We start from the raw sequence: 9,860 nt of genomic DNA, 5'->3' as shown, positions 1-9,860 counted from the left end.
CAAATAATAATTACAGATAAATATTACATTATATAAACATGATAATTTAAATAATATAATATAATTTAATTATTCTGTTTTGCTACTGCTTAACATATATGTTCATTTATATATGAATGCCCAGAGGTATGTTCCGTGACTGTTTACGTTTTTTAAAATGTACAGTCCTGGAATATACCCACACATTTGTATAACAGATTTGAAAATTGTGTTGGAAAACTGCCGTAGGACTTAAATTTTTTTCCAGGACAGTTCTGAAAAATGCCAAATGTCCTGGAATATAACGATATACCATATAAAAGTCCTGGAACATACCTCCAGGCCTACATATAATTATATATATTTATATATGCTTTTATATAAAAAAAAAATTTATCAGGTACTTAAGCTCCTTGCACAATCCCAGGCAACATCAGGCAATAGGAACAGGAAATAACCAAATAATTGTTAATTACAACCTAAAAAAATTGATTCCTATAATTGGTTGGCAACAGGCAATGACTATTTAGACGTTCATTAGTAAGCCTAAACAAACATCTCTACCAAGTTTCAAAACGTTTGGAATTATTTCTGTCAAATTTTTCATTTTGACTGGGCTATTGGTCCTTATATAAATTGATAATCTTTGATACTCATAATAATATAAGCATCGTAGAACTATACTTATTAATAAACACAGTTTATTTTATAAATATGTATAGAGGCTGTCTTGAGGAAATAAATCAAATGATAAAAAGGCAATTAGAGCACGTTTTAATTGCTGCACACAATAAGTTTAGGATTCTTAACTAATATACGTGAGAGACTACGCATATCAGCTAACAATAAGAACTGTAAACTCATTTTATTGTATAAACTTTGATTTACGTATGTAATTTACGTTAAATTTTATGTTGTTACGTTGAGAATGATCCAAAAACAGAGTCAAAATGTCTATACTTAATTTGTATAATTATTAATATAATATATTGTACATTATTTACTTTGCCAGGTTCTAATTTTTTTTCATTATTTGATTAATTTCTTAATTTTTTTGTACAAATTTTTTGTACCATTTTTTGACTTTTATAAATTTTACCAATGAGTACTGTCAGTCTCTTGACCTAGTATAGATAAGTATGTGATGCTTGGCTAGTTTTAACATACGACTGCTGTATAGAATATTCTACGGGAAGTTGCTGAAACTAATTAGCTCTTATTTTATGATGCATACAAGTATCGAAAAAAATAAAATTGCGTTTAATAGAAGACATTTGAATATAGGTATAATACAACATTTTTACTTAATTTTATTTGATTTTATAAATCTTAGCAAAATTAGACATTCTAATGATATATGTTTTTGAAGTGTGCATTGTTATTATTTGAACAAAAATTAATTCTTAAAAGTGATTAATGGTAAAATAAATAATTATTTACATACAGTTTTTTACAGTTTTTGTAAAAGATTTGATTTTTGCTCAAATAGTAAAAATTAATGATAACAATTAAAAATAAAAATAAGTAAATAAAGGGAAAAAATAAGAACATAAAGAATAATTGTAGTTCTGCAAAATAGTTCTGCTGGTTTATTGCGTTATACAAACGCATAAATATTTTCAAATATAAATAATATATGAAACGTAAAACGTCCCAAATAGTAAAAACATACAAAAAAACTTTAGAAGACAATTTAGAAAAAGAAACTTAATGAAATGCAATTTTGCAACTTGTTGCCTTACAAAATAAAAGCATAAATTGTCCAAAGTTATTGTTTCAGCTTATTATTAGTAAAAGTCAATATTATAACTAAACATCAGATTTTTTTATATGCGGATTGGTGGAAAAAAGCAATTAATAACAATTAATAAAATTGTGTTATTTATAATATCCAACATATTCATACTGCAACATATGTTAAGTATAAATATGTTGGATATTAAAATAATAGTTACTAATCTTAGTTAATAATTGCTTTTTTCCACCAATCCGTATATAAAAAATCTGATGTCTAATTATATAACTTTTAAACATGCTTGCTGCCTTAAAATAAAAATCATGAACATGAATATTTGTTTTTTTTACTCAAAAGATTTTTTTACTCAAACTTATTCCATAAAAAAATATATTAAGTGACTTCGAGAGGAAACTCTTAATTTTGTCTGAAGAATATGCTGTTGCAATAGCACTCCAACTTTTTTAAATATTTGTAAACACTCCAAGAAGATGCGTGATTACACAAATGTTAAAAAAAATTGGAGTATACTATTGCAACAGCACATTTTTGAAATAAAATTAAGTTAAATAATTGTCTTCCCAGTTTTATTCTGTACCACTTTTTTCTCTGGCAAACAATCATCAAGATATCACAAGCTAAATATTTAAATAGTTAAAAAATTAGAGGCCACTATTCTTCAGATTTACCAAGTTACCAAGTTTTCCTTGAATATCTCAAAAAGTATTAAGCAAATAAAAGAATTTTTTAAACAAAAGTTGTTCAAATTAATTAATAGAGAAAGATGGTACAATAAAAAATAGGGATTATGCCTCTTTATGTCTCGTCCGGATGGAAACTATGTAGTCGTGCCGCTGCACGCCTATCAACAACAGTATTTAAAGTCTCGCCAAAAAGCAAAAGAAAGGCCGCTTCCTGCGGCCGCGCGCGCTGCATGTCCGTCGCGCGCGCCTCGCCTCTTCATTGTGTTCTGTTCGCTCTTATCAACAACACGTGTTCCGCTCTTTTAACCTTTCTTTTCGTTTTCTTTAGGGCATTTTCCGTAATCGTTATGCCAAAGCACAGGAAAGCAGACAGACTCCTCGAGAAGAGGGTCTCGATATCATCATAAAGACAAACATCGTAGGGAGAGATCCAGAGATTTCAGCTCGTCGGACGACAGATATTCAGCGAGAGAATCGTCGACGCGACGCCCCCGATCCAAAGAGAGATACCGCGAGATTTTCCAAAATATCCAGCAATTTCTTGCGCATCGCCACAGTCCACATAACCTAGACAGGTGTCAGGTTAGTTCGCCCGTAGAGGTTAGATTGCCTCGAGACGTTGCCTCAGCACTGGCATCTGTTACACCACATGCCATAGAGCAAGAGCATGAAGAACACACGGCCGCAATAGCGAGCCGCGGCGTTGTACATACCAGGTATGTCCTCTTGTCGACCCAGTTTTTTCCCTAATATCTGGCAAAGAGAGGACATAACCGATGTGTTTCTTCACTCTGTCTTTTTTCTGCGTAGCCACACCAGAGATTGTCACTATCTCAGAGGAAAACCGCACACCAGCGGGTAAGGTATCTTTCGCCGATCCACCCGCCGCCGTCGTTCCGGAATCTCAAGATCCGGTAGTCGTTCCCGAAACACACACCTTAGTCAATGAGCTCTTTGGGGGAGCTCAGACTCCTCCCACATCAGCTCTTTGGAACTACGTTGTTCTGAATGCAATTCAGACGGAGGCGCGTAACGGCCTTAATGCGGAGATGCGTACTAACCTTCTGACAAAACACGAGGCGAAAGGGGAACTCGCTGCTTTGGCTCCGCCTAAATTAAACAAGGAACTCATCGCAGCATTGACCTCCTCAGTCGTAAAGAGAGACGAGTACCAATCATCCTCACAGGCACATGTGGGTGCTTGTCTCAACGCCTTTAGCTCGGGCATGTCACTGTTGCTGAAGCCAGAGATCTTGCAAGATCTCAGGGACGAGACAAAATCGGCTATAACATTATTCTCAAAGGGCATTTATCTGCTTGCTGACCATCACTACCGTCTCTCACTCGCAAGAAGAGCTTTCACCAAGCCTTCTCTCAACATCGTGGGTAAAAACGCCGCAGAATCAGCTCCTATCGACGAGTTCCTTTTTGGACAGAATATTGCCGAGACGCTCAAAGGGGCTCAGATGTGCGAAAAGGCCGGGCGCGAGGTCTCCAAGTCAGTTCCTCAGGTGGGGAAGAAAACGCTTCAACCAGTTCGTCAAGGAACTCAGCAACGCACCCAGCCTCAAACATCTAGGCCTTCGGGAAACAGGAAGGCCCCTGCCCGTCCAGCGGCGGCTCGTCGATCAGGGGCCCACCATTACCAGAGCCGACACCATCGCTCCCACTCCCGAACCAGATCTCGATACCACCGGTAAACGAAGTAAGTTCGGCCGGCCGTCTAGCAAAATTCTTTAATGCTTGGTCGGATATTTCCTGTGACCCTGTAGTTTTGGAGGCTATAAAGGGCTACCGTATTCCTTTTGTCAGCTCACCACCATCAAGGCCCTTTCTTACTGAACCTTGCGACCGCAGGATGTCGCAGCGCGCGCAGCGGTAGAACGGGTGTCACGGGTCGTGCTGCGCCGTATCTCCGAGGACGCGATGCGGCAATTCGCACCGCCGGCCGAGCAAAGCGGCGAGTCGGCCAGTAAGGAGGCCGAGAAATGGGCGGTAGAGGTGGACCCGCCCGACGCGACCGTGGATCCGCTACCGGTGATACCAGCGCCGGTAGAAGGGGGTCAGGCCGCGGAGCTTCCGATCCCGATCAATCTGGAAGTGGTGCAGGCCATCGTCGCCATGCTGGAGTCGGAGCAGGCCGCTCGGCCTGACGAGCAAGCGATAGGTGCAGGAAAAGGCGGAACGGACGCGGAGCCGCCAGCAGAGTCCGCGAACCAGAACAACGCGTCCAGCGTCAGCTTCCGAAGCCCGGAGAGCAATGACGAGGATGAGAACAAGGACGAGGGACAAAGGGTCCCTACATAGGTTTAATTAGTGTTACCAGCGTTCCGAGGATGGGGACGTACTTGGACGAACGTCCGTTAAATTATTTTGATTTTGGTGACCCGCAGGGTCGAGATTTTGTATGCCGCAACACGACCCCATCCGGCGCCATAGCATATAGTGTATGACAAGTCGCGCAATTGTTTAGTTTTATTAGTACCGGCTCAAGCCATATTTAGTTTATTTTGTTTTTACCGTTGAGCACGCGAACGGTTGAGAGCGCGTAGAACCGCGAGGCAAGGCTTGAGCCACACACACTTTCCAGGAAAGGAGAGGCGCCCGAATGGACGTTCTCCCATATCAAGGCGAAGGACCAGCGGAGGTCAATAACCGTCCACGGCGTACCGACAGACCGTCGGACATACCCAGGGCGCAGCGACGCTGAAAACCGGCTCCGGGGAGCCAAGATGGCGGACCGTCCGCAATTTTGTTTAATGAAAGATCCTCGCGTTGATGAACGGTACCTGATTGAATCGGGGAGCCCGGGAAGCAACCGTAGATAGAAAAGATCGCATTTCGACCGCGAGAATAGAAAATGGCGGACCGTCCGTAATCTACGAGAAAACGATCGGGGCGTGATATCGCGCGGTGCCTGACGAAACTATGAGGCACGAGAAGGTCACATAGCCGAAAATCGTGGCGATCCGATAACGGATACGCGAGTTAGGGAACCGTCCGCGAGGTTCCACTGGGTGCGTCATCTGCGGGGACAAACCGCTCCTGACGATAGGGGATGTCACAAGGACGAGACAGGGCCGATCGCCGTCAAGATCCGACGACCGGGTCACGAGTTAGGGTACCGTCCGGAAGTATGCACCAGATACGTCATCTTCAAGAACTGAGTAGCTCAGTCGAGAAGGGAGGGCCAAATTAGGCTCCGTACCGCGCGCCGTCGAACTCAGACGACCGGGAGACAAATTAGCGTACCGTCCGCGAACTCGCACCAGGTGCGTTATCTCCGGGAACTGAGTTGCTCTGACGAACGGAAAGGGCCAAGAGAAGCGCCGTACCGCGTGCCGTCGAAGTCCGAAGATCGGGTCGCGAGATAGAGTACCGTCCGGTAGATCGCGACGCGGACGTCATCGCCGAGGAAAGACCTCGGAAAGCGGGATACCAGGTCCCAAGAACACGTCAGGATAGGTCGGCGACGTCGGCAGACATGATGCCCGTCACCCGGACGTCTTCCACGGGGAAGTCGCCCGGAATCATAAAAGGCGTGCGAATTAAGCATAGGCGCACAGGTCGGCGGCAACGGCGGACGCATATTCGAAACAGTGGAAAATCACTACCCTGGCGTCAGGACGGCAGGGCATCGCGAGCGCAACGCCCATGGAAATTTCCATGTAGACCCGCGTAAACACCGGAGTGGAAAATTACCGAGACAAACATGCGCAGTTAGGAAGCTTCTCGAAGGAGAAAGTTGTAGGAAGCGCCGGAGTGGGGGCTAAAGAGCCGATGGTAGGGAGGCCGAGCGAGACGAGCCACTCGACGCAGTCTCTCGGGGATAGTTCACGGAGCAACACGTAATTTCGCATACACTCTCGTTGTCGCGCTAAGTCCCGCGATCGTAATCCGAGTGCGCAAATCGTAATCTCGTAACTTCCATAACAACCGGGAACGCCCGCGAAACGCGTTAATTATCGCTTTTACATGAGCGAACGGCGAATTAGTGCCGAAAAAACTTGTGCGTCGTAACGAAAAGGGGCGTGTCAGCCCGAACGTGCGATCGTCCGACAGATTGTGTAACTTCGAGATTTGTGAACAACTGTGAATGAAAATCAGTCAAATTGAATAAATTATACAATCTTTTGTCAAAAAATTCTTGAAAATTATTCGATTGGACTTACCTTCTGTACCATACCTGATCCATTGGCGTCGATCACTCGAAGTCCCTCGTTGATCCTGGAAGACGGTGGCAGCGGCGATCCTGGACGGCGACGGCGATGACCCTCATGTGGCAGGAACCTGAAAAGAAGAATAATTAGTCTGATTGAAAATTCGATAGATACTTACCTTCTCGGTATATCAGAGGTCAAACCGAGTGGCGACCGTTGAATTCAAGGACACCCCGCGTTGATTCGTGTCTTCCCACGTACCGTCCGGTTACAACCTAACCTGTCGCCGGCTGCTGCACTGACCTGTGATTCAGAGATAGATCGATTACTTCGATTAGGAGCCATCGTTCCTGTCGAACCTAGCAAGGGTCAATTTCTTTCATCTTTCTTTTTAGTGGATAAACCGTCGGGAGGAAAAAGATTTATTTTAAATCTGCGAGATCTGAATTTGCACATCGAGCCGCCGCACTTCAAATTAGAGGATTGGCGTACTGTGATTCGCCTTATGTTACCAGGTTGTTACATGGCATCCCTCGACCTACAGGACGCTTACCTCCTGGTTCCAATTTTCGAAGGTCATAGAAGATTTCAGCGATTTCAATGGCGCAGAAAAACCTTTGAGTTCACAGCTTTACCTTTCGGCCTCTCTGCAGCTCCTTACATATTCACGAAGATTCTTTGTCCGGTAGTTACTTTCCTCCGCAAAAATGGGTATTAATCCGTAATTTATTTAGACGATTTTCTCCTTATTGGTTCTTCCGTCGAGGAATGCCTTGCTAATGTCACGGCCACAGTTAATCTCCTGCACTCTTTGGGTTTTGCGGTAAATTACGCTAAATCGCACCTGCAACCATCGACCAGGCGACAGTATTTAGGCTTCATTTTTTATTTAGAAGAACAATCCATTACAATCCCTCCTCTTCGTCGTGAGAATTTATTAAATCTAACAAGATCCTTAGCCCAGAAGACAGAATGTTCCATCAGGAAGTTTGCCAGCTTCATCGGCTCTCTCATCTCTGTGTGCCCTGCAGTGCAGTACGGGGTCTTTTATACAAAAATGTTTGAAAGAGAGAAATTTCTTTCTCTTATCGAAAATAACGAAGACTACTCTTCAAAGATGAACATTTCTAATTCTAGACAGTCGAACAAGTTTTGTTCAGGCAGATTTGTTCGAGAAATTTTTACAGATGCGTCTTTGAACGGATGGGGAGCCTCCTGTGGAGAGCTGCGTACTCATGGTTGGTGGTCGGAGAGTGAGAAAATCCTACACATAAATGCATTGGAACTTAAAGCGGCCTTTAACGGCCTGTGTTGTTTTGCAGCAGACCTACAGGACTGCGACGTCCTACTTCGCATCGACAACACCACCGCCTTAGCCTACATTAACAAATTTGGTTCCATCCAATTTCCTCACCTCTCCGAAATTTCTAAACAAATTTGGATCTGGTGCGAGGCCCGTAACATTTTCGTATTTGCCTCCTATATATCATCGTTAGAAAATTCAATTGCAGACGCGGAATCTAGAATTGCAGACCCAGATACGGAATGGTCTTTATCTGAACTAGCCTTTCGCCGGGTGGCAAGGCTCTTTGGTCCCTTCGACATAGACTTATTTGCGTCTTCAATTAATAACAAATGCAGTTTGTACGTCTCCTGGTTTCCTGATCCAGGTTCAGCAGCCGTAGACGCGTTTACCCTTTTGTGGAAAAATCTAAATTTTTACGCTTTTCCACCTTTCATCCTTCTGCCACGCGTTCTTAAAAAAATAATTGACGACGAAGCAACGGGAACTCTAATAGTTCCTTGGTGGCCTTCGCAGCCATGGTTTTCATTGCTCAGTCGTCTCTTGATCTCCGAACCACTGATTCTTCCCCCTAATTATTCTCTTTTATCATCACTTTTCAGAAGCTGCCACCCAACATGGAGGACCCTTTCCCTGGGGGTCACGAAGTTATCAGGGAAACGTTCAGGGCCCGGTCAGTTCCAGATATAGCAATACCAGCATTACTAGCTTCCTTATCAGAATCAACCATCAAGCAATATTCCTACTTGTTTCGCTCCTGGTGGAACTACTGCCAACATCATCAGATATCGCTTTACGCGCCCTCAGTAGCTCACTTCTTGCAGTTTTTAGCTCAGGAATTGCCGAATATCTCCTCTTTCTCGACCCTAAATACAATGAGATCGGCTATTTCCCTTATTTCTTAGAACAAGATCGGGAATCATCCCACGGTCAAACGCTTTTGTAGGGGCGTCTCCGCACTCAAACCGCCTCGTCCGCGGTATGATTTTGTCTGGGACCCCGCTCCCGTGATAGCCAAACTGTCTTTTATCTACCCGTATGAAGGAGTTCCCTTAAAAGTGCTCACTAAAAAATTGATACTCCTCCTCGCTCTTGCAACTGGTCACAGAGCTCAAACATTCGCATTACTTAGAATTTCACAGATTTCTTTAAATGACAAACTGATCATTCGCGAACCGGATCGAATTAAAACCTCGGCTCCGGGTCGATTTCAACCCTTTTTTACTTTCTTTCGTTTTGTTAATCAGGAGAACCTCTGCATTGTTCGTCTCATGGAACATTATTTAGAAAATACCAAAGATTTGCGTTCTTCTTCATGCAATTTTTTATTTATTTCTTTAGCTAAACCTTACAAAGCTGTATCGTCACAAACAATTAGTCGTTGGATTCGCCGGGGTCTGGAAGATTGTGGAATAGACACTTCCATATTTTCGGCACATAGTACTCGTCACACCTCAACATCTCGAGCATCTTCAAGGGGAGTCTCCCTTGATTTCATTAAACGTGCGGCAGATTGGACGGACGAGTCCCGGGTCTTCGCCAACTTCTATAATAGACCGCTTATTAATCCCGAGGAATTCAGTAACGCTGTTTTATTAGCATAGCACAGCAAGTATTAGCGCAACTCGAAATCAAAATAATTAGTTTTGCGTTCTTTTAATAAGAGTTGTTAGTATATATATTATTTACTTAACGCATTTTATTTGTATAAGTACAAAACTTTAGTTTCGAACATAAGATTATATTATCTTAATAACTATTATCGTTTATAGTATCTTTATAAGTATATATTATATCATCTTTATATGACTATAACTTTGAGTAGAGATTTAGATTATTATTATAGGTTTAAGACTATATCTCTGAGCAGAAGATTGTATGTTTTCATGTTATTCACGAGTATCTTGTACTTTGTATTAATGGAATATATTTTTCGCTCACAGTTCCTTATAAGATCGATCATAATTGTCAAATCGCTA

The 9,860-nt window shown here is 42.7% G+C and overlaps 1 pseudogene; it reads left to right on the top strand.

The window, feature by feature from the left end:
• Positions 1–8,498: 8,498 nt before the first annotated feature.
• LOC139815398 (uncharacterized) lies at positions 8,499–9,485 on the top strand (annotated as a pseudogene).
• Positions 9,486–9,860: the final 375 nt, after the last annotated feature.

This window comes from Temnothorax longispinosus, chromosome 6 (assembly GCF_030848805.1).
Source record: "Temnothorax longispinosus isolate EJ_2023e chromosome 6, Tlon_JGU_v1, whole genome shotgun sequence".
Classification (NCBI taxonomy): domain Eukaryota; kingdom Metazoa; phylum Arthropoda; class Insecta; order Hymenoptera; family Formicidae; genus Temnothorax; species Temnothorax longispinosus.
Note: the sequence above shows the minus strand (reverse complement) of the source record. Positions and strands in the feature narration are given on the sequence as shown.